The sequence below is a fragment of the Amphiprion ocellaris genome, chromosome 5 (genome assembly GCF_022539595.1).
Source record: "Amphiprion ocellaris isolate individual 3 ecotype Okinawa chromosome 5, ASM2253959v1, whole genome shotgun sequence".
NCBI classification, from domain to species: Eukaryota; Metazoa; Chordata; class Actinopteri; family Pomacentridae; genus Amphiprion; species Amphiprion ocellaris.
Genome location: NC_072770.1, coordinates 3,762,246 through 3,788,157, shown reverse-complemented (window position 1 = coordinate 3,788,157; position 25,912 = coordinate 3,762,246).

Below are 25,912 nucleotides of genomic sequence, written 5' to 3'. Positions count from 1 at the left end.
TCATCTTCATCTGAAGACCAGGATCTTCATCTGAAGACCAGGACTTTCATCTTCATCTGAACACCAGGACCCTCGTCTTCATCTGAAGACCAGGACTCTCGTCTTCATCTTCACCTGAACACCAGGACTCTCGTCTTCCTGTTCATCTTCATCTGAAGACCAAGATTTCATCTTCATCTGCAGACCAGGATCTTCATCTGAAGACCAGGACCTTCATCTTCACTTGAACACCAAGACTTTTGTCTTCATCTTCATCTGAAGACCAGGACTCTCGTCTTCATCTTCACTTGAACACCAGGACTCTCGTCTTCCTTTTCATCTTCATCTGAAGACCAAGATCCTCATCTTCATCTGAAGACCAGGATCTTCATCTGAAGACCAGGACCTTCATCTTCACTTGAACACCAAGACTCTTGTCTTCATCTTCATCTGAACACCAGGACCCTCGTCTTCATCTGAAGACCGGGACTCATCTTCATCTGAACACCAGGACTCTCGTCTTCCTGTTCATCCTCATCTGAAGACCAGGACTCTTGTCTTCATCTTCATCTGAACACCAGGACCCTCGTCTTCATGTTCATCTTCATCTGAAGACCAAGATCCTCATCTTCATCTGAAGACCAGGATCTTCATCTGAAGACCAGGACTCTCATCTTCATCTGAATACCAGGACCATCATCTTCACTTGAACACCAAGACTCTTGTCTTCGTCTTCATCTGAAAACCAGGACTCTCGTCTTCATCTGAAGACCAGTACTCTCTTCTTCATCTTCATCTGACCACCAGGACCCTCGTCTTCATCTGAATACCAGGACCTTCATCTTCACTTGAACACCAAGACTCTTGTCTTCATCTTCCTCTTCTGAACACCAGGACTCTCGTCTTCATCTGAAGACCAGGACTCTCGTCTTCATCTTCACCTGAACACAAGAACTCTTGTCTTCCCTTTTCATCTTCATCTGAAGACCAGGACTCTCATCTTCATCTGAATACCAGGACCTTCATCTTCACTTGAACATCAAGACTCTTGTCTTCATCATCTGAACACCAGGACTCTCATCTTCATCTGAAGACCAGGACCCTCGTCTTCATCTGAATACCAGGACCTTCATCTTCACTTGAACACCAAGACTCTTGTCTTCATCTTCATCCTCATCTGAACACCAGGACCTTCATCTTCACTTGAACACCAAGACTCTTGTCTTCATCTTCATCTGAAGACCAGGACTCTCGTCTTCATGTGAAGACCAGGACTCTTGTCTTCGTCTTCATCTGAAGACCAGGACTCTCGTCTTCATCTTCACTTGAACACCAGGACTCTCGTCTTCCTTTTCATCTTCATCTGAAGACCAAGATCCTCATCTTCATCTGAAGACCAGGATCTTCATCTGAAGACCAGGACCTTCATCTTCACTTGAACACCAAGACTCTTGTCTTCATCTTCATCAAAAGACCAGCACCCTCGTCTTCATCTGAATACAAGGACCTTCATCTTCACTTGAACACCAAGACTCTTGTCTTCATCTTCATCTGAACACCAGGACCCTCGTCTTCATCTGAAGACCGGGACTCATCTTCATCTGAACACCAGGACTCTCGTCTTCCTGTTCATCCTCATCTGAAGACCAGGACTCTTGTCTTCATCTTCATCTGAACACCAGGACCCTCGTCTTCATGTTCATCTTCATCTGAAGACCAGGATCTTCATTTTCATCTGAAGACCAGGACTCTCATCTTCATCTTCATCCAAAGACCAGGACACTCTTCTTCATCTGAATACAAGGACCTTCATCTTCACTTGAACACCAAGACTCTTTTCTTCATCTTCATCTGAACACCAGGACCCTCGTCTTCATGTTCATCTTCATCTGAAGACCAGGACTCTCATCTTCATCTGAAGACCAGGACTCTTATCTTCATCTGAAGACCAGGACTCTTATCTTCATCTGAAGACCAGGACCCTCTTCTTCATCTGAATACCAGGACCTTCATCTTCACTTGAACACCAAGACTCTTGTCTTCATCTGAACACCAGGACCCTCGTCTTCATCTGAAGTCCAGGACTCTCGTCTTCATCTTCACCTGAACACCAGGACTCTCGTCTTCCTGTTCATCTTCATCTGAAGACCAAGATCCTCATCTTCATCTGAAGACCAGGATCTTCATCTGAAGACCAGGACTCTCATCTTCATCTGAATACCAGGACCATCATCTTCACTTGAACACCAAGACTCTTGTCTTCATCTTCATCTGAAAACCAGGACTCTCGTCTTCATCTGAAAACCAGTACTCTCTTCTTCATCTTCATCTGACCACCAGGACCCTCGTCTTCATCTTCATCTGAATACCAGGACCTTCATCTTCACTTGAACACCAAGACTCTTGTCTTCATCTTCCTCTTCTGAACACCAGGACTCTCGTCTTCATCTGAAGACCAGGACTCTTGTCTTCATCTTCACCTGAACACCAGAACTCTTGTCTTCCTTTTTCATCTTCATCTGAAGACCAGGACTCTCATCTTCATCTGAATACCAGGACCTTCATCTTCACTTGAACACCAAGACTCTTGTCTTCATCATCTGAACACCAGGACTCTCATCTTCATCTGAAGACCAGGACCCTCGTCTTCATCTGAATACCAGGACCTTCATCTTCACTTGAACACCAAGACTCTTGTCTTCATCTTCATCCTCATCTGAACACCAGGACTCTCGTCTTCATCTGAAGACCAGGACTCTCGTCTTCATCTTCATCTGAACACCAGGACCCTCGTCTTCATGTTCATCTTCATCTGAAGACCAGGATCTTCATCTTCATCTGAAGACCAGGACTCTCATCTTCATCTGAAGACCAGGACTCTCATCTTCATCCTAAGACCAGGACCTTCATCTTCATCTGAATACCAGGAACTTCATCTTCACTTGAACACCAAGACTCTTGTCTTCATCTTCATCTGAACACCAGGACCCTCGTCTTCATCTGAAGACCGGGACTCATCTTCATCTGAACACCAGGACTCTCGTCTTCCTGTTCATCCTCATCTGAAGACCAGGACTCTTGTCTTCATCTTGATCTGAACACCAGGACCCTCGTCTTCATGTTCATCTTCATCTGAAGACCAAGATCTTCATTTTCATCTGAAGACCAGGACTCTCATCTTCATCTTCATCCAAAGACCAGGACACTCGTCTTCATCTGAATACAAGGACCTTCATCTTCACTTGAACACCAAGACTCTTTTCTTCATCTTCATCTTCATCTGAACACCAGGACCCTCGTCTTCATGTTCATCTTCATCTGAAGACCAGGACTCTCATCTTCATCTGAACACCAGGAGCCTCATCTTCATCTTCATCTGAATACCAGGACCTTCATCTTCACTTGAACACCAAGACTCTTGTCTTCATCTTCATCTGAACACCAGGACCCTCGTCTTCATCTGAAGACGAGGACTCTCGTCTTCATCTTCACCTGAACACCAGGACTCTCGTCTTCATCTGAAGACCAGGACTCTCGTCTTCATCTTCATCTGAAGACCAAGATCCTCATCTTCATCTGAAGACCAGGATCTTCATCTGAAGACCAGGACTTTCATCTTCATCTGAACACCAGGACCCTCGTCTTCATCTGAAGACCAGGACTCTCGTCTTCATCTTCACCTGAACACCAGGACTCTCGTCTTCCTGTTCATCTTCATCTGAAGACCAAGATTTCATCTTCATCTGCAGACCAGGATCTTCATCTGAAGACCAGGACCTTCATCTTCACTTGAACACCAAGACTTTTGTCTTCATCTTCATCTGAAGACCAGGACTCTCGTCTTCATCTTCACTTGAACACCAGGACTCTCGTCTTCCTTTTCATCTTCATCTGAAGACCAAGATCCTCATCTTCATCTGAAGACCAGGATCTTCATCTGAAGACCAGGACCTTCATCTTCACTTGAACACCAAGACTCTTGTCTTCATCTTCATCTGAACACCAGGACCCTCGTCTTCATCTGAAGACCGGGACTCATCTTCATCTGAACACCAGGACTCTCGTCTTCCTGTTCATCCTCATCTGAAGACCAGGACTCTTGTCTTCATCTTCATCTGAACACCAGGACCCTCGTCTTCATGTTCATCTTCATCTGAAGACCAAGATCCTCATCTTCATCTGAAGACCAGGATCTTCATCTGAAGACCAGGACTCTCATCTTCATCTGAATACCAGGACCATCATCTTCACTTGAACACCAAGACTCTTGTCTTCGTCTTCATCTGAAAACCAGGACTCTCGTCTTCATCTGAAGACCAGTACTCTCTTCTTCATCTTCATCTGACCACCAGGACCCTCGTCTTCATCTGAATACCAGGACCTTCATCTTCACTTGAACACCAAGACTCTTGTCTTCATCTTCCTCTTCTGAACACCAGGACTCTCGTCTTCATCTGAAGACCAGGACTCTCGTCTTCATCTTCACCTGAACACAAGAACTCTTGTCTTCCCTTTTCATCTTCATCTGAAGACCAGGACTCTCATCTTCATCTGAATACCAGGACCTTCATCTTCACTTGAACATCAAGACTCTTGTCTTCATCATCTGAACACCAGGACTCTCATCTTCATCTGAAGACCAGGACCCTCGTCTTCATCTGAATACCAGGACCTTCATCTTCACTTGAACACCAAGACTCTTGTCTTCATCTTCATCCTCATCTGAACACCAGGACCTTCATCTTCACTTGAACACCAAGACTCTTGTCTTCATCTTCATCTGAAGACCAGGACTCTCGTCTTCATGTGAAGACCAGGACTCTTGTCTTCGTCTTCATCTGAAGACCAGGACTCTCGTCTTCATCTTCACTTGAACACCAGGACTCTCGTCTTCCTTTTCATCTTCATCTGAAGACCAAGATCCTCATCTTCATCTGAAGACCAGGATCTTCATCTGAAGACCAGGACCTTCATCTTCACTTGAACACCAAGACTCTTGTCTTCATCTTCATCAAAAGACCAGCACCCTCGTCTTCATCTGAATACAAGGACCTTCATCTTCACTTGAACACCAAGACTCTTGTCTTCATCTTCATCTGAACACCAGGACCCTCGTCTTCATCTGAAGACCGGGACTCATCTTCATCTGAACACCAGGACTCTCGTCTTCCTGTTCATCCTCATCTGAAGACCAGGACTCTTGTCTTCATCTTCATCTGAACACCAGGACCCTCGTCTTCATGTTCATCTTCATCTGAAGACCAGGATCTTCATTTTCATCTGAAGACCAGGACTCTCATCTTCATCTTCATCCAAAGACCAGGACACTCTTCTTCATCTGAATACAAGGACCTTCATCTTCACTTGAACACCAAGACTCTTTTCTTCATCTTCATCTGAACACCAGGACCCTCGTCTTCATGTTCATCTTCATCTGAAGACCAGGACTCTCATCTTCATCTGAAGACCAGGACTCTTATCTTCATCTGAAGACCAGGACTCTTATCTTCATCTGAAGACCAGGACCCTCTTCTTCATCTGAATACCAGGACCTTCATCTTCACTTGAACACCAAGACTCTTGTCTTCATCTGAACACCAGGACCCTCGTCTTCATCTGAAGTCCAGGACTCTCGTCTTCATCTTCACCTGAACACCAGGACTCTCGTCTTCCTGTTCATCTTCATCTGAAGACCAAGATCCTCATCTTCATCTGAAGACCAGGATCTTCATCTGAAGACCAGGACTCTCATCTTCATCTGAATACCAGGACCTTCATCTTCACTTGAACACCAAGACTCTTGTCTTCATCTTCATCTGAACACCAGGACTCTCGTCTTCATCTGAAGACCAGGACTCTCTTCTTCATCTTCATCTGACCACCAGGACCCTCGTCTTCATCTTCATCTGAATACCAGGACCTTCATCTTCACTTGAACACCAAGACTCTTGTCTTCATCTTCCTCTTCTGAACACCAGGACTCTCGTCTTCATCTGAAGACCAGGACTCTTGTCTTCATCTTCACCTGAACACCAGAACTCTTGTCTTCCTTTTTCATCTTCATCTGAAGACCAGGACTCTCATCTTCATCTGAATACCAGGACCTTCATCTTCACTTGAACACCAAGACTCTTGTCTTCATCATCTGAACACCAGGACTCTCATCTTCATCTGAAGACCAGGACCCTCGTCTTCATCTGAATACCAGGACCTTCATCTTCACTTGAACACCAAGACTCTTGTCTTCATCTTCATCCTCATCTGAACACCAGGACTCTCGTCTTCATCTGAAGACCAGGACTCTCGTCTTCATCTTCATCTGAACACCAGGACCCTCGTCTTCATGTTCATCTTCATCTGAAGACCAGGATCTTCATCTTCATCTGAAGACCAGGACTCTCATCTTCATCTGAAGACCAGGACTCTCATCTTCATCCTAAGACCAGGACCTTCATCTTCATCTGAATACCAGGAACTTCATCTTCACTTGAACACCAAGACTCTTGTCTTCATCTTCATCTGAACACCAGGACCCTCGTCTTCATCTGAAGACCGGGACTCATCTTCATCTGAACACCAGGACTCTCGTCTTCCTGTTCATCCTCATCTGAAGACCAGGACTCTTGTCTTCATCTTGATCTGAACACCAGGACCCTCGTCTTCATGTTCATCTTCATCTGAAGACCAAGATCTTCATTTTCATCTGAAGACCAGGACTCTCATCTTCATCTTCATCCAAAGACCAGGACACTCGTCTTCATCTGAATACAAGGACCTTCATCTTCACTTGAACACCAAGACTCTTTTCTTCATCTTCATCTTCATCTGAACACCAGGACCCTCGTCTTCATGTTCATCTTCATCTGAAGACCAGGACTCTCATCTTCATCTGAACACCAGGAGCCTCATCTTCATCTTCATCTGAATACCAGGACCTTCATCTTCACTTGAACACCAAGACTCTTGTCTTCATCTTCATCTGAACACCAGGACCCTCGTCTTCATCTGAAGACGAGGACTCTCGTCTTCATCTTCACCTGAACACCAGGACTCTCGTCTTCATCTGAAGACCAGGACTCTCGTCTTCATCTTCATCTGAAGACCAAGATCCTCATCTTCATCTGAAGACCAGGATCTTCATCTGAAGACCAGGACTTTCATCTTCATCTGAACACCAGGACCCTCGTCTTCATCTGAAGACCAGGACTCTCGTCTTCATCTTCACCTGAACACCAGGACTCTCGTCTTCCTGTTCATCTTCATCTGAAGACCAAGATTTCATCTTCATCTGCAGACCAGGATCTTCATCTGAAGACCAGGACCTTCATCTTCACTTGAACACCAAGACTTTTGTCTTCATCTTCATCTGAAGACCAGGACTCTCGTCTTCATCTTCACTTGAACACCAGGACTCTCGTCTTCCTTTTCATCTTCATCTGAAGACCAAGATCCTCATCTTCATCTGAAGACCAGGATCTTCATCTGAAGACCAGGACCTTCATCTTCACTTGAACACCAAGACTCTTGTCTTCATCTTCATCTGAACACCAGGACCCTCGTCTTCATCTGAAGACCGGGACTCATCTTCATCTGAACACCAGGACTCTCGTCTTCCTGTTCATCCTCATCTGAAGACCAGGACTCTTGTCTTCATCTTCATCTGAACACCAGGACCCTCGTCTTCATGTTCATCTTCATCTGAAGACCAGGATCTTCATTTTCATCTGAAGACCAGGACTCTCATCTTCATCTTCATCCAAAGACCAGGACACTCGTCTTCATCTGAATACAAGGACCTTCATCTTCACTTGAACACCAAGACTCTTTTCTTCATCTTCATCTGAACACCAGGACCCTCGTCTTCATGTTCATCTTCATCTGAAGACTAGGACTCTCATCTTCATCTGAAGACCAGGACTCTTATCTTCATCTTCATCTGAAGACCAGGACTCTTATCTTCATCTGAAGACCAGGACCCTCTTCTTCATCTGAATACCAGGACCTTCATCTTCACTTGAACACCAAGACTCTTGTCTTCATCTGAACACCAGGACCCTCGTCTTCATCTGAAGTCCAGGACTCTCGTCTTCATCTTCACCTGAACACCAGGACTCTCGTCTTCCTGTTCATCTTCATCTGAAGACCAAGATCCTCATCTTCATCTGAAGACCAGGATCTTCATCTGAAGACCAGGACTCTCATCTTCATCTGAATACCAGGACCATCATCTTCACTTGAACACCAAGACTCTTGTCTTCGTCTTCATCTGAAAACCAGGACTCTCGTCTTCATCTGAAGACCAGTACTCTCTTCTTCATCTTCATCTGACCACCAGGACCCTCGTCTTCATCTTCATCTGAATACCAGGACCTTCATCTTCACTTGAACACCAAGACTCTTGTCTTCATCTTCCTCTTCTGAACACCAGGACTCTCGTCTTCATCTGAAGACCAGGACTCTCGTCTTCATCTGAAGACCAGGACTCTCGTCTTCATCTTCACCTGAACACCAGAACTCTTGTCTTCCCTTTTCATCTTCATCTGAAGACCAGGACTCTCATCTTCATCTGAATACCAGGACCTTCATCTTCACCGGAACACCAAGACTCTTGTCTTCATGTTCATCTTCATCTGAAGACCAGGATCTTCATCTGAAGACCAGGACTCTTATCTTCATCTGAAGACCAGGACCCTCGTCTTCATTTGAATACCAGGACCTTCATCTTCACTTGAACACCAAGACTCTTGTCTTCATCTTCATCTGAACACCAGGACCCTCGTCTTCATCTGAAGACGAGGACTCTCGTCTTCATCTTCATCTTCACCTGAACACCAGGACTCTCGTCTTCCTTTTCATCTTCATCTGAAGACCAAGATCCTCATCTTCATCTGAAGACCAGGATCTTCATCTGAAGACCAGGACTTTCATCTTCATCTGAACACCAGGACCCTCGTCTTCATCTGAAGACCAGGACTCTCGTCTTCATCTTCACCTGAACACCAGGACTCTCGTCTTCATCTGAAGACGAGGACTCTCGTCTTCATCTTCATCTTCACCTGAACACCAGGACTCTCGTCTTCCTTTTCATCTTCATCTGAAGACCAAGATCTTCATCTTCATCTGAAGACCAGGATCTTCATCTGAAGACCAGGACCTTCATCTTCACTTGAACACCAAGACTCTTGTCTTCATCTTCATCTGAAGACCAGGACTCTCGTCTTCATCTGAAGACCAGGACTCTTGTCTTCGTCTTCATCTGAAGACCAGGACTCTCGTCTTCATCTTCACTTGAACACCAGGACTCTCGTCTTCCTGTTCATCTTCATCTGAAGACCAAGATCCTCATCTTCATCTGAAGACCAGGATCTTCATCTGAAGACCAGGACCTTCATCTTCACTTGAATACCAAGACTCTTGTCTTCATCTTCATCAAAAGACCAGCACCCTCGTCTTCATCTGAATACAAGGACCTTCATCTTCACTTGAACACCAAGACTCTTGTCTTCATCTTCATCTGAACACCAGGACCCTCGTCTTCATCTGAAGACCGGGACTCATCTTCATCTGAACACCAGGACCTTCATCTTCACTTGAACACCAAGACTCTTGTCTTCATCTGAACACCAGGACCCTCGTCTTCATCTGAAGTCCAGGACTCTCGTCTTCATCTTCACCTGAACACCAGGACTCTCGTCTTCCTGTTCATCTTCATCTGAAGACCAAGATCCTCATCTTCATCTGAAGACCAGGATCTTCATCTGAAGACCAGGACTCTCATCTTCATCTGAATACCAGGACCATCATCTTCACTTGAACACCAAGACTCTTGTCTTCGTCTTCATCTGAAAACCAGGACTCTCGTCTTCATCTGAAGACCAGTACTCTCTTCTTCATCTTCATCTGACCACCAGGACCCTCGTCTTCATCTGAATACCAGGACCTTCATCTTCACTTGAACACCAAGACTCTTGTCTTCATCTTCCTCTTCTGAACACCAGGACTCTCGTCTTCATCTGAAGACCAGGACTCTCGTCTTCATCTTCACCTGAACACCAGAACTCTTGTCTTCCCTTTTCATCTTCATCTGAAGACCAGGACTCTCATCTTCATCTGAATACCAGGACCTTCATCTTCACTTGAACATCAAGACTCTTGTCTTCATCATCTGAACACCAGGACTCTCATCTTCATCTGAAGACCAGGACCCTCGTCTTCATCTGAATACCAGGACCTTCATCTTCACTTGAACACCAAGACTCTTGTCTTCATCTTCATCTGAAGATCAGGACTCTCATCTTCATCTGAAGACCAGGACTCTTGTCTTCGTCTTCATCTGAAGACCAGGACTCTCGTCTTCATCTTCACTTGAACACCAGGACTCTCGTCTTCCTTTTCATCTTCATCTGAAGACCAAGATCCTCATCTTCATCTGAAGACCAGGATCTTCATCTGAAGACCAGGACCTTCATCTTCACTTGAACACCAAGACTCTTGTCTTCATCTTCATCAAAAGACCAGCACCCTCGTCTTCATCTGAATACAAGGACCTTCATCTTCACTTGAACACCAAGACTCTTGTCTTCATCTTCATCTGAACACCAGGACCCTCGTCTTCATCTGAAGACCGGGACTCATCTTCATCTGAACACCAGGACTCTCGTCTTCCTGTTCATCCTCATCTGAAGACCAGGACTCTTGTCTTCGTCTTCATCTGAACACCAGGACCCTCGTCTTCATGTTCATCTTCATCTGAAGACCAGGATCTTCATTTTCATCTGAAGACCAGGACTCTCATCTTCATCTTCATCCAAAGACCAGGACACTCTTCTTCATCTGAATACAAGGACCTTCATCTTCACTTGAACACCAAGACTCTTTTCTTCATCTTCATCTGAACACCAGGACCCTCGTCTTCATGTTCATCTTCATCTGAAGACCAGGACTCTCATCTTCATCTGAAGACCAGGACTCTTATCTTCATCTGAAGACCAGGACTCTTATCTTCATCTGAAGACCAGGACCCTCTTCTTCATCTGAATACCAGGACCTTCATCTTCACTTGAACACCAAGACTCTTGTCTTCATCTGAACACCAGGACCCTCGTCTTCATCTGAAGTCCAGGACTCTCGTCTTCATCTTCACCTGAACACCAGGACTCTCGTCTTCCTGTTCATCTTCATCTGAAGACCAAGATCCTCATCTTCATCTGAAGACCAGGATCTTCATCTGAAGACCAGGACTCTCATCTTCATCTGAATACCAGGACCATCATCTTCACTTGAACACCAAGACTCTTGTCTTCGTCTTCATCTGAAAACCAGGACTCTCGTCTTCATCTGAAGACCAGTACTCTCTTCTTCATCTTCATCTGACCACCAGGACCCTCGTCTTCATCTGAATACCAGGACCTTCATCTTCACTTGAACACCAAGACTCTTGTCTTCATCTTCCTCTTCTGAACACCAGGACTCTCGTCTTCATCTGAAGACCAGGACTCTTGTCTTCATCTTCACCTGAACACCAGAACTCTTGTCTTCCTTTTTCATCTTCATCTGAAGACCAGGACTCTCATCTTCATCTGAATACCAGGACCTTCATCTTCACTTGAACACCAAGACTCTTGTCTTCATCATCTGAACACCAGGACTCTCATCTTCATCTGAAGACCAGGACCCTCGTCTTCATCTGAATACCAGGACCTTCATCTTCACTTGAACACCAAGACTCTTGTCTTCATCTTCATCCTCATCTGAACACCAGGACTCTCGTCTTCATCTGAAGACCAGGACTCTCGTCTTCATCTTCATCTGAACACCAGGACCCTCGTCTTCATGTTCATCTTCATCTGAAGACCAGGATCTTCATCTTCATCTGAAGACCAGGACTCTCATCTTCATCTGAAGACCAGGACTCTCATCTTCATCCTAAGACCAGGACCTTCATCTTCATCTGAATACTAGGAACTTCATCTTCACTTGAACACCAAGACTCTTGTCTTCATCTTCATCTGAACACCAGGACCCTCGTCTTCATCTGAAGACCGGGACTCATCTTCATCTGAACACCAGGACTCTCGTCTTCCTGTTCATCCTCATTTGAAGACCAGGACTCTTGTCTTCATCTTGATCTGAACACCAGGACCCTCGTCTTCATGTTCATCTTCATCTGAAGACCAGGATCTTCATTTTCATCTGAAGACCAGGACTCTCATCTTCATCCAAAGACCAGGACACTCGTCTTCATCTGAATACAAGGACCTTCATCTTCACTTGAACACCAAGACTCTTTTCTTCATCTTCATCTGAACACCAGGACCCTCGTCTTCATGTTCATCTTCATCTGAAGACCAGGACTCTCATCTTCATCTGAAGACCAGGACTCTTATCTTCATCTTCATCTGAAGACCAGGACTCTTATCTTCATCTGAAGACCTGGACCCTCTTCTTCATCTGAATACCAGGACCTTCATCTTCACTTGAACACCAAGACTCTTGTCTTCATCTGAACATCAGGACCCTCGTCTTCATCTGAAGTCCAGGACTCTCGTCTTCATCTTCACCTGAACACCAGGACTCTCGTCTTCCTGTTCATCTTCATCTGAAGACCAAGATCCTCATCTTCATCTGAAGACCAGGATCTTCATCTGAAGACCAGGACTCTCATCTTCATCTGAATACCAGGACCATCATCTTCACTTGAACACCAAGACTCTTGTCTTCGTCTTCATCTGAATACCAGGACTCTCGTCTTCATCTGAAGACCAGTACTCTCTTCTTCATCTTCATCTGACCACCAGGACCCTCGTCTTCATCTTCATCTGAATACCAGGACCTTCATCTTCACTTGAACACCAAGACTCTTGTCTTCATCTTCCTCTTCTGAACACCAGGACTCTCGTCTTCATCTGAAGACCAGGACTCTTGTCTTCATCTTCACCTGAACACCAGAACTCTTGTCTTCCTTTTTCATCTTCATCTGAAGACCAGGACTCTCATCTTCATCTGAATACCAGGACCTTCATCTTCACTTGAACACCAAGACTCTTGTCTTCATCATCTGAACACCAGGACTCTCATCTTCATCTGAAGACCAGGACCCTCGTCTTCATCTGAATACCAGGACCTTCATCTTCACTTGAACACCAAGACTCTTGTCTTCATCTTCATCCTCATCTGAACACCAGGACTCTCGTCTTCATCTGAAGACCAGGACTCTCGTCTTCATCTTCATCTGAACACCAGGACCCTCGTCTTCATGTTCATCTTCATCTGAAGACCAGGATCTTCATCTTCATCTGAAGACCAGGACTCTCATCTTCATCTGAAGACCAGGACTCTCATCTTCATCCTAAGACCAGGACCTTCATCTTCATCTGAATACCAGGAACTTCATCTTCACTTGAACACCAAGACTCTTGTCTTCATCTTCATCTGAACACCAGGACCCTCGTCTTCATCTGAAGACCGGGACTCATCTTCATCTGAACACCAGGACTCTCGTCTTCCTGTTCATCCTCATCTGAAGACCAGGACTCTTGTCTTCATCTTGATCTGAACACCAGGACCCTCGTCTTCATGTTCATCTTCATCTGAAGACCAAGATCTTCATTTTCATCTGAAGACCAGGACTCTCATCTTCATCTTCATCCAAAGACCAGGACACTCGTCTTCATCTGAATACAAGGACCTTCATCTTCACTTGAACACCAAGACTCTTTTCTTCATCTTCATCTTCATCTGAACACCAGGACCCTCGTCTTCATGTTCATCTTCATCTGAAGACCAGGACTCTCATCTTCATCTGAACACCAGGAGCCTCATCTTCATCTTCATCTGAATACCAGGACCTTCATCTTCACTTGAACACCAAGACTCTTGTCTTCATCTTCATCTGAACACCAGGACCCTCGTCTTCATCTGAAGACGAGGACTCTCGTCTTCATCTTCACCTGAACACCAGGACTCTTGTCTTCCTTTTTCATCTTCATCTGAAGACCAGGACTCTCATCTTCATCTGAATACCAGGACCTTCATCTTCACTTGAACACCAAGACTCTTGTCTTCATCATCTGAACACCAGGACTCTCATCTTCATCTGAAGACCAGGACCCTCGTCTTCATCTGAATACCAGGACCTTCATCTTCACTTGAACACCAAGACTCTTGTCTTCATCTTCATCCTCATCTGAACACCAGGACTCTCGTCTTCATCTGAAGACCAGGACTCTCGTCTTCATCTTCATCTGAACACCAGGACCCTCGTCTTCATGTTCATCTTCATCTGAAGACCAGGATCTTCATCTTCATCTGAAGACCAGGACTCTCATCTTCATCTGAAGACCAGGACTCTCATCTTCATCCTAAGACCAGGACCTTCATCTTCATCTGAATACCAGGAACTTCATCTTCACTTGAACACCAAGACTCTTGTCTTCATCTTCATCTGAACACCAGGACCCTCGTCTTCATCTGAAGACCGGGACTCATCTTCATCTGAACACCAGGACTCTCGTCTTCCTGTTCATCCTCATTTGAAGACCAGGACTCTTGTCTTCATCTTGATCTGAACACCAGGACCCTCGTCTTCATGTTCATCTTCATCTGAAGACCAGGATCTTCATTTTCATCTGAAGACCAGGACTCTCATCTTCATCCAAAGACCAGGACACTCGTCTTCATCTGAATACAAGGACCTTCATCTTCACTTGAACACCAAGACTCTTTTCTTCATCTTCATCTGAACACCAGGACCCTCGTCTTCATGTTCATCTTCATCTGAAGACCAGGACTCTCATCTTCATCTGAAGACCAGGACTCTTATCTTCATCTTCATCTGAAGACCAGGACTCTTATCTTCATCTGAAGACCTGGACCCTCTTCTTCATCTGAATACCAGGACCTTCATCTTCACTTGAACACCAAGACTCTTGTCTTCATCTGAACATCAGGACCCTCGTCTTCATCTGAAGTCCAGGACTCTCGTCTTCATCTTCACCTGAACACCAGGACTCTCGTCTTCCTGTTCATCTTCATCTGAAGACCAAGATCCTCATCTTCATCTGAAGACCAGGATCTTCATCTGAAGACCAGGACTCTCATCTTCATCTGAATACCAGGACCATCATCTTCACTTGAACACCAAGACTCTTGTCTTCGTCTTCATCTGAATACCAGGACTCTCGTCTTCATCTGAAGACCAGTACTCTCTTCTTCATCTTCATCTGACCACCAGGACCCTCGTCTTCATCTTCATCTGAATACCAGGACCTTCATCTTCACTTGAACACCAAGACTCTTGTCTTCATCTTCCTCTTCTGAACACCAGGACTCTCGTCTTCATCTGAAGACCAGGACTCTTGTCTTCATCTTCACCTGAACACCAGAACTCTTGTCTTCCTTTTTCATCTTCATCTGAAGACCAGGACTCTCATCTTCATCTGAATACCAGGACCTTCATCTTCACTTGAACACCAAGACTCTTGTCTTCATCATCTGAACACCAGGACTCTCATCTTCATCTGAAGACCAGGACCCTCGTCTTCATCTGAATACCAGGACCTTCATCTTCACTTGAACACCAAGACTCTTGTCTTCATCTTCATCCTCATCTGAACACCAGGACTCTCGTCTTCATCTGAAGACCAGGACTCTCGTCTTCATCTTCATCTGAACACCAGGACCCTCGTCTTCATGTTCATCTTCATCTGAAGACCAGGATCTTCATCTTCATCTGAAGACCAGGACTCTCATCTTCATCTGAAGACCAGGACTCTCATCTTCATCCTAAGACCAGGACCTTCATCTTCATCTGAATACCAGGAACTTCATCTTCACTTGAACACCAAGACTCTTGTCTTCATCTTCATCTGAACACCAGGACCCTCGTCTTCATCTGAAGACCGGGACTCATCTTCATCTGAACACCAGGACTCTCGTCTTCCTGTTCATCCTCATCTGAAGACCAGGACTCTTGTCTTCATCTTGATCTGAACACCAGGACCCTCGTCTTCATGTTCATCTTCATCTGAAGACCAAGATCTTCATTTTCATCTGAAGACCAGGACTCTCATCTTCATCTTCATCCAAAGACCAGGACACTCGTCTTCATCTGAATACAAGGACCTTCATCTTCACTTGAACACCAAGACTCTTTTCTTCATCTTCATCTTCATCTGAACACCAGGACCCTCGTCTTCATGTTCATCTTCATCTGAAGACCAGGACTCTCATCTTCATCTGAACACCAGGAGCCTCATCTTCATCTTCATCTGAATACCAGGACCTTCATCTTCACTTGAACACCAAGACTCTTGTCTTCATCTTCATCTGAACACCAGGACCCTCGTCTTCATCTGAAGACGAGGACTCTCGTCTTCATCTTCACCTGAACACCAGGACTCTTGTCTTCCTTTTTCATCTTCATCTGAAGACCAGGACTCTCATCTTCATCTGAATACCAGGACCTTCATCTTCACTTGAACACCAAGACTCTTGTCTTCATCATCTGAACACCAGGACTCTCATCTTCATCTGAAGACCAGGACCCTCGTCTTCATCTGAATACCAGGACCTTCATCTTCACTTGAACACCAAGACTCTTGTCTTCATCTTCATCCTCATCTGAACACCAGGACTCTCGTCTTCATCTGAAGACCAGGACTCTCGTCTTCATCTTCATCTGAACACCAGGACCCTCGTCTTCATGTTCATCTTCATCTGAAGACCAGGATCTTCATCTTCATCTGAAGACCAGGACTCTCATCTTCATCTGAAGACCAGGACTCTCATCTTCATCCTAAGACCAGGACCTTCATCTTCATCTGAATACCAGGAACTTCATCTTCACTTGAACACCAAGACTCTTGTCTTCATCTTCATCTGAACACCAGGACCCTCGTCTTCATCTGAAGACCGGGACTCATCTTCATCTGAACACCAGGACTCTCGTCTTCCTGTTCATCCTCATCTGAAGACCAGGACTCTTGTCTTCATCTTGATCTGAACACCAGGACCCTCGTCTTCATGTTCATCTTCATCTGAAGACCAAGATCTTCATTTTCATCTGAAGACCAGGACTCTCATCTTCATCTTCATCCAAAGACCAGGACACTCGTCTTCATCTGAATACAAGGACCTTCATCTTCACTTGAACACCAAGACTCTTTTCTTCATCTTCATCTTCATCTGAACACCAGGACCCTCGTCTTCATGTTCATCTTCATCTGAAGACCAGGACTCTCATCTTCATCTGAACACCAGGAGCCTCATCTTCATCTTCATCTGAATACCAGGACCTTCATCTTCACTTGAACACCAAGACTCTTGTCTTCATCTTCATCTGAACACCAGGACCCTCGTCTTCATCTGAAGACGAGGACTCTCGTCTTCATCTTCACCTGAACACCAGGACTCTCGTCTTCATCTGAAGACCAGGACTCTCGTCTTCATCTTCATCTGAAGACCAAGATCCTCATCTTCATCTGAAGACCAGGATCTTCATCTGAAGACCAGGACTTTCATCTTCATCTGAACACCAGGACCCTCGTCTTCATCTGAAGACCAGGACTCTCGTCTTCATCTTCACCTGAACACCAGGACTCTCGTCTTCCTGTTCATCTTCATCTGAAGACCAAGATTTCATCTTCATCTGCAGACCAGGATCTTCATCTGAAGACCAGGACCTTCATCTTCACTTGAACACCAAGACTTTTGTCTTCATCTTCATCTGAAGACCAGGACTCTCGTCTTCATCTTCACTTGAACACCAGGACTCTCGTCTTCCTTTTCATCTTCATCTGAAGACCAAGATCCTCATCTTCATCTGAAGACCAGGATCTTCATCTGAAGACCAGGACCTTCATCTTCACTTGAACACCAAGACTCTTGTCTTCATCTTCATCTGAACACCAGGACCCTCGTCTTCATCTGAAGACCGGGACTCATCTTCATCTGAACACCAGGACTCTCGTCTTCCTGTTCATCCTCATCTGAAGACCAGGACTCTTGTCTTCATCTTCATCTGAACACCAGGACCCTCGTCTTCATGTTCATCTTCATCTGAAGACCACGATCTTCATTTTCATCTGAAGACCAGGACTCTCATCTTCATCTTCATCCAAAGACCAGGACACTCGTCTTCATCTGAATACAAGGACCTTCATCTTCACTTGAACACCAAGACTCTTTTCTTCATCTTCATCTGAACACCAGGACCCTCGTCTTCATGTTCATCTTCATCTGAAGACTAGGACTCTCATCTTCATCTGAAGACCAGGACTCTTATCTTCATCTTCATCTGAAGACCAGGACTCTTATCTTCATCTGAAGACCAGGACCCTCTTCTTCATCTGAATACCAGGACCTTCATCTTCACTTGAACACCAAGACTCTTGTCTTCATCTGAACACCAGGACCCTCGTCTTCATCTGAAGTCCAGGACTCTCGTCTTCATCTTCACCTGAACACCAGGACTCTCGTCTTCCTGTTCATCTTCATCTGAAGACCAAGATCCTCATCTTCATCTGAAGACCAGGATCTTCATCTGAAGACCAGGACTCTCATCTTCATCTGAATACCAGGACCATCATCTTCACTTGAACACCAAGACTCTTGTCTTCGTCTTCATCTGAAAACCAGGACTCTCGTCTTCATCTGAAGACCAGTACTCTCTTCTTCATCTTCATCTGACCACCAGGACCCTCGTCTTCATCTTCATCTGAATACCAGGACCTTCATCTTCACTTGAACACCAAGACTCTTGTCTTCATCTTCCTCTTCTGAACACCAGGACTCTCGTCTTCATCTGAAGACCAGGACTCTCGTCTTCATCTTCACCTGAACACCAGAACTCTTGTCTTCCCTTTTCATCTTCATCTGAAGACCAGGACTCTCATCTTCATCTGAATACCAGGACCTTCATCTTCACCGGAACACCAAGACTCTTGTCTTCATGTTCATCCTCATCTGAACACCAGGACCTTCATCTTCACTTGAACACCAAGACTCTTGTCTTCATCTTCATCTGAAGATCAGGACTCTCATCTTCATCTGAAGACCAGGACTCTTGTCTTCGTCTTCATCTGAAGACCAGGACTCTCGTCTTCATCTTCACTTGAACACCAGGACTCTCGTCTTCCTTTTCATCTTCATCTGAAGACCAAGATCCTCATCTTCATCTGAAGACCAGGATCTTCATCTGAAGACCAGGACCTTCATCTTCACTTGAACACCAAGACTCTTGTCTTCATCTTGATCAAAAGACCAGCACCCTCGTCTTCATCTGAATACAAGGACCTTCATCTTCACTTGAACACCAAGACTCTTGTCTTCATCTTCATCTGAACACCAGGACCCTCGTCTTCATCTGAAGACCGGGACTCATCTTCATCTGAACACCAGGACTCTCGTCTTCCTGTTCATCCTCATCTGAAGACCAGGACTCTTGTCTTCATCTTCATCTGAACACCAGGACCCTCGTCTTCATGTTCATCTTCATCTGAAGACCAGGATCTTCATTTTCATCTGAAGACCAGGACTCTCATCTTCATCTTCATCCAAAGACCAGGACACTCTTCTTCATCTGAATACAAGGACCTTCATCTTCACTTGAACACCAAGACTCTTTTCTTCATCTTCATCTGAACACCAGGACCCTCGTCTTCATGTTCATCTTCATCTGAAGACCAGGACTCTCATCTTCATCTGAAGACCAGGACTCTTATCTTCATCTGAAGACCAGGACTCTTATCTTCATCTGAAGACCAGGACCCTCTTCTTCATCTGAATACCAGGACCTTCATCTTCACTTGAACACCAAGACTCTTGTCTTCATCTGAACACCAGGACCCTCGTCTTCATCTGAAGTCCAGGACTCTCGTCTTCATCTTCACCTGAACACCAGGACTCTCGTCTTCCTGTTCATCTTCATCTGAAGACCAAGATCCTCATCTTCATCTGAAGACCAGGATCTTCATCTGAAGACCAGGACTCTCATCTTCATCTGAATACCAGGACCATCATCTTCACTTGAACACCAAGACTCTTGTCTTCGTCTTCATCTGAAAACCAGGACTCTCGTCTTCATCTGAAGACCAGTACTCTCTTCTTCATCTTCATCTGACCACCAGGACCCTCGTCTTCATCTTCATCTGAATACCAGGACCTTCATCTTCACTTGAACACCAAGACTCTTGTCTTCATCTTCCTCTTCTGAACACCAGGACTCTCGTCTTCATCTGAAGACCAGGACTCTTGTCTTCATCTTCACCTGAACACCAGAACTCTTGTCTTCCTTTTTCATCTTCATCTGAAGACCAGGACTCTCATCTTCATCTGAATACCAGGACCTTCATCTTCACTTGAACACCAAGACTCTTGTCTTCATCATCTGAACACCAGGACTCTCATCTTCATCTGAAGACCAGGACCCTCGTCTTCATCTGAATACCAGGACCTTCATCTTCACTTGAACACCAAGACTCTTGTCTTCATCTTCATCCTCATCTGAACACCAGGACTCTCGTCTTCATCTGAAGACCAGGACTCTCGTCTTCATCTTCATCTGAACACCAGGACCCTCGTCTTCATGTTCATCTTCATCTGAAGACCAGGATCTTCATCTTCATCTGAAGACCAGGACTCTCATCTTCATCTGAAGACCAGGACTCTCATCTTCATCCTAAGACCAGGACCTTCATCTTCATCTGAATACCAGGAACTTCATCTTCACTTGAACACCAAGACTCTTGTCTTCATCTTCATCTGAACACCAGGACCCTCGTCTTCATCTGAAGACCGGGACTCATCTTCATCTGAACACCAGGACTCTCGTCTTCCTGTTCATCCTCATTTGAAGACCAGGACTCTTGTCTTCATCTTGATCTGAACACCAGGACCCTCGTCTTCATGTTCATCTTCATCTGAAGACCAGGATCTTCATTTTCATCTGAAGACCAGGACTCTCATCTTCATCTTCATCCAAAGACCAGGACACTCGTCTTCATCTGAATACAAGGACCTTCATCTTCACTTGAACACCAAGACTCTTTTCTTCATCTTCATCTTCATCTGAACACCAGGACCCTCGTCTTCATGTTCATCTTCATCTGAAGACCAGGACTCTCATCTTCATCTGAACACCAGGAGCCTCATCTTCATCTTCATCTGAATACCAGGACCTTCATCTTCACTTGAACACCAAGACTCTTGTCTTCATCTTCATCTGAACACCAGGACCCTCGTCTTCATCTGAAGACGAGGACTCTCGTCTTCATCTTCACCTGAACACCAGGACTCTCGTCTTCATCTGAAGACCAGGACTCTCGTCTTCATCTTCATCTGAAGACCAAGATCCTCATCTTCATCTGAAGACCAGGATCTTCATCTGAAGACCAGGACTTTCATCTTCATCTGAACACCAGGACCCTCGTCTTCATCTGAAGACCAGGACTCTCGTCTTCATCTTCACCTGAACACCAGGACTCTCGTCTTCCTGTTCATCTTCATCTGAAGACCAAGATTTCATCTTCATCTGCAGACCAGGATCTTCATCTGAAGACCAGGACCTTCATCTTCACTTGAACACCAAGACTTTTGTCTTCATCTTCATCTGAAGACCAGGACTCTCGTCTTCATCTTCACTTGAACACCAGGACTCTCGTCTTCCTTTTCATCTTCATCTGAAGACCAAGATCCTCATCTTCATCTGAAGACCAGGATCTTCATCTGAAGACCAGGACCTTCATCTTCACTTGAACACCAAGACTCTTGTCTTCATCTTCATCTGAACACCAGGACCCTCGTCTTCATCTGAAGACCGGGACTCATCTTCATCTGAACACCAGGACTCTCGTCTTCCTGTTCATCCTCATCTGAAGACCAGGACTCTTGTCTTCATCTTCATCTGAACACCAGGACCCTCGTCTTCATGTTCATCTTCATCTGAAGACCAGGATCTTCATTTTCATCTGAAGACCAGGACTCTCATCTTCATCTTCATCCAAAGACCAGGACACTCGTCTTCATCTGAATACAAGGACCTTCATCTTCACTTGAACACCAAGACTCTTTTCTTCATCTTCATCTTCATCTGAACACCAGGACCCTCGTCTTCATGTTCATCTTCATCTGAAGACCAGGACTCTCATCTTCATCTGAACACCAGGAGCCTCATCTTCATCTTCATCTGAATACCAGGACCTTCATCTTCACTTGAACACCAAGACTCTTGTCTTCATCTTCATCTGAACACCAGGACCCTCGTCTTCATCTGAAGACGAGGACTCTCGTCTTCATCTTCACCTGAACACCAGGACTCTCGTCTTCATCTGAAGACCGGGACTCATCTTCATCTGAACACCAGGACTCTCGTCTTCCTGTTCATCCTCATTTGAAGACCAGGACTCTTGTCTTCATCTTCATCTGAACACCAGGACCCTCGTCTTCATGTTCATCTTCATCTGAAGACCAGGATCTTCATTTTCATCTGAAGACCAGGACTCTCATCTTCATCTTCATCCAAAGACCAGGACACTCGTCTTCATCTGAATACAAGGACCTTCATCTTCACTTGAACACCAAGACTCTTTTCTTCATCTTCATCTGAACACCAGGACCCTCGTCTTCATGTTCATCTTCATCTGAAGACTAGGACTCTCATCTTCATCTGAAGACCAGGACTCTTATCTTCATCTTCATCTGAAGACCAGGACTCTTATCTTCATCTGAAGACCAGGACCCTCTTCTTCATCTGAATACCAGGACCTTCATCTTCACTTGAACACCAAGACTCTTGTCTTCATCTGAACACCAGGACCCTCGTCTTCATCTGAAGTCCAGGACTCTCGTCTTCATCTTCACCTGAACACCAGGACTCTCGTCTTCCTGTTCATCTTCATCTGAAGACCAAGATCCTCATCTTCATCTGAAGACCAGGATCTTCATCTGAAGACCAGGACTCTCATCTTCATCTGAATACCAGGACCATCATCTTCACTTGAACACCAAGACTCTTGTCTTCGTCTTCATCTGAAAACCAGGACTCTCGTCTTCATCTGAAGACCAGTACTCTCTTCTTCATCTTCATCTGACCACCAGGACCCTCGTCTTCATCTTCATCTGAATACCAGGACCTTCATCTTCACTTGAACACCAAGACTCTTGTCTTCATCTTCCTCTTCTGAACACCAGGACTCTCGTCTTCATCTGAAGACCAGGACTCTCGTCTTCATCTTCACCTGAACACCAGAACTCTTGTCTTCCCTTTTCATCTTCATCTGAAGACCAGGACTCTCATCTTCATCTGAATACCAGGACCTTCATCTTCACCGGAACACCAAGACTCTTGTCTTCATGTTCATCTTCATCTGAAGACCAGGATCTTCATCTGAAGACCAGGACTCTTATCTTCATCTGAAGACCAGGACCCTCGTCTTCATTTGAATACCAGGACCTTCATCTTCACTTGAACACCAAGACTCTTGTCTTCATCTTCATCTGAACACCAGGACCCTCGTCTTCATCTGAAGACGAGGACTCTCGTCTTCATCTTCACCTGAACACCAGGACTCTCGTCTTCCTTTTCATCTTCATCTGAAGACCAAGATCCTCATCTTCATCTGAAGACCAGGATCTTCATCTGAAGACCAGGACTTTCATCTTCATCTGAACACCAGGACCCTCGTCTTCATCTGAAGACCAGGACTCTCGTCTTCATCTTCACCTGAACACCAGGACTCTCGTCTTCCTGTTCATCTTCATCTGAAGACCAAGATCTTCATCTTCATCTGAAGACCAGGATCTTCATCTGAAGACCAGGACCTTCATCTTCACTTGAACACCAAGACTCTTGTCTTCATCTTCATCTGAAGACCAGGACTCTCGTCTTCATCTGAAGACCAGGACTCTTGTCTTCGTCTTCATCTGAAGACCAGGACTCTCGTCTTCATCTTCACTTGAACACCAGGACTCTCGTCTTCCTGTTCATCTTCATCTGAAGACCAAGATCCTCATCTTCATCTGAAGACCAGGATCTTCATCTGAAGACCAGGACTCTCATCTTCATCTGAATACCAGGACCATCATCTTCACTTGAACACCAAGACTCTTGTCTTCGTCTTCATCTGAAAACCAGGACTCTCGTCTTCATCTGAAGACCAGTACTCTCTTCTTCATCTTCATCTGACCACCAGGACCCTCGTCTTCATGTTCATCTTCATCTGAAGACCAGGACTCTCATCTTCATCTGAACACCAGGAGCCTCATCTTCATCTTCATCTCAATACCAGGACCTTCATCTTCACTTGAACACCAAGACTCTTGTCTTCATCTTCATCTGAACACCAGGACCCTCGTCTTCATCTGAAGACGAGGACTCTCGTCTTCATCTTCACCTGAACACCAGGACTCTCGTCTTCATCTGAAGACCAGGACTCTCGTCTTCATCTTCATCTGAAGACCAAGATCCTCATCTTCATCTGAAGACCAGGATCTTCATCTGAAGACCAGGACTTTCATCTTCATCTGAACACCAGGACCCTCGTCTTCATCTGAAGACCAGGACTCTCGTCTTCATCTTCACCTGAACACCAGGACTCTCGTCTTCCTGTTCATCTTCATCTGAAGACCAAGATTTCATCTTCATCTGCAGACCAGGATCTTCATCTGAAGACCAGGACCTTCATCTTCACTTGAACACCAAGACTTTTGTCTTCATCTTCATCTGAAGACCAGGACTCTCGTCTTCATCTTCACTTGAACACCAGGACTCTCGTCTTCCTTTTCATCTTCATCTGAAGACCAAGATCCTCATCTTCATCTGAAGACCAGGATCTTCATCTGAAGACCAGGACCTTCATCTTCACTTGAACACCAAGACTCTTGTCTTCATCTTCATCTGAACACCAGGACCCTCGTCTTCATCTGAAGACCGGGACTCATCTTCATCTGAACACCAGGACTCTCGTCTTCCTGTTCATCCTCATCTGAAGACCAGGACTCTTGTCTTCATCTTCATCTGAACACCAGGACCCTCGTCTTCATGTTCATCTTCATCTGAAGACCAGGATCTTCATTTTCATCTGAAGACCAGGACTCTCATCTTCATCTTCATCCAAAGACCAGGACACTCGTCTTCATCTGAATACAAGGACCTTCATCTTCACTTGAACACCAAGACTCTTTTCTTCATCTTCATCTTCATCTGAACACCAGGACCCTCGTCTTCATGTTCATCTTCATCTGAAGACCAGGACTCTCATCTTCATCTGAACACCAGGAGCCTCATCTTCATCTTCATCTGAATACCAGGACCTTCATCTTCACTTGAACACCAAGACTCTTGTCTTCATCTTCATCTGAACACCAGGACCCTCGTCTTCATCTGAAGACGAGGACTCTCGTCTTCATCTTCACCTGAACACCAGGACTCTCGTCTTCATCTGAAGACCGGGACTCATCTTCATCTGAACACCAGGACTCTCGTCTTCCTGTTCATCCTCATTTGAAGACCAGGACTCTTGTCTTCATCTTCATCTGAACACCAGGACCCTCGTCTTCATGTTCATCTTCATCTGAAGACCAGGATCTTCATTTTCATCTGAAGACCAGGACTCTCATCTTCATCTTCATCCAAAGACCAGGACACTCGTCTTCATCTGAATACAAGGACCTTCATCTTCACTTGAACACCAAGACTCTTTTCTTCATCTTCATCTGAACACCAGGACCCTCGTCTTCATGTTCATCTTCATCTGAAGACTAGGACTCTCATCTTCATCTGAAGACCAGGACTCTTATCTTCATCTTCATCTGAAGACCAGGACTCTTATCTTCATCTGAAGACCAGGACCCTCTTCTTCATCTGAATACCAGGACCTTCATCTTCACTTGAACACCAAGACTCTTGTCTTCATCTGAACACCAGGACCCTCGTCTT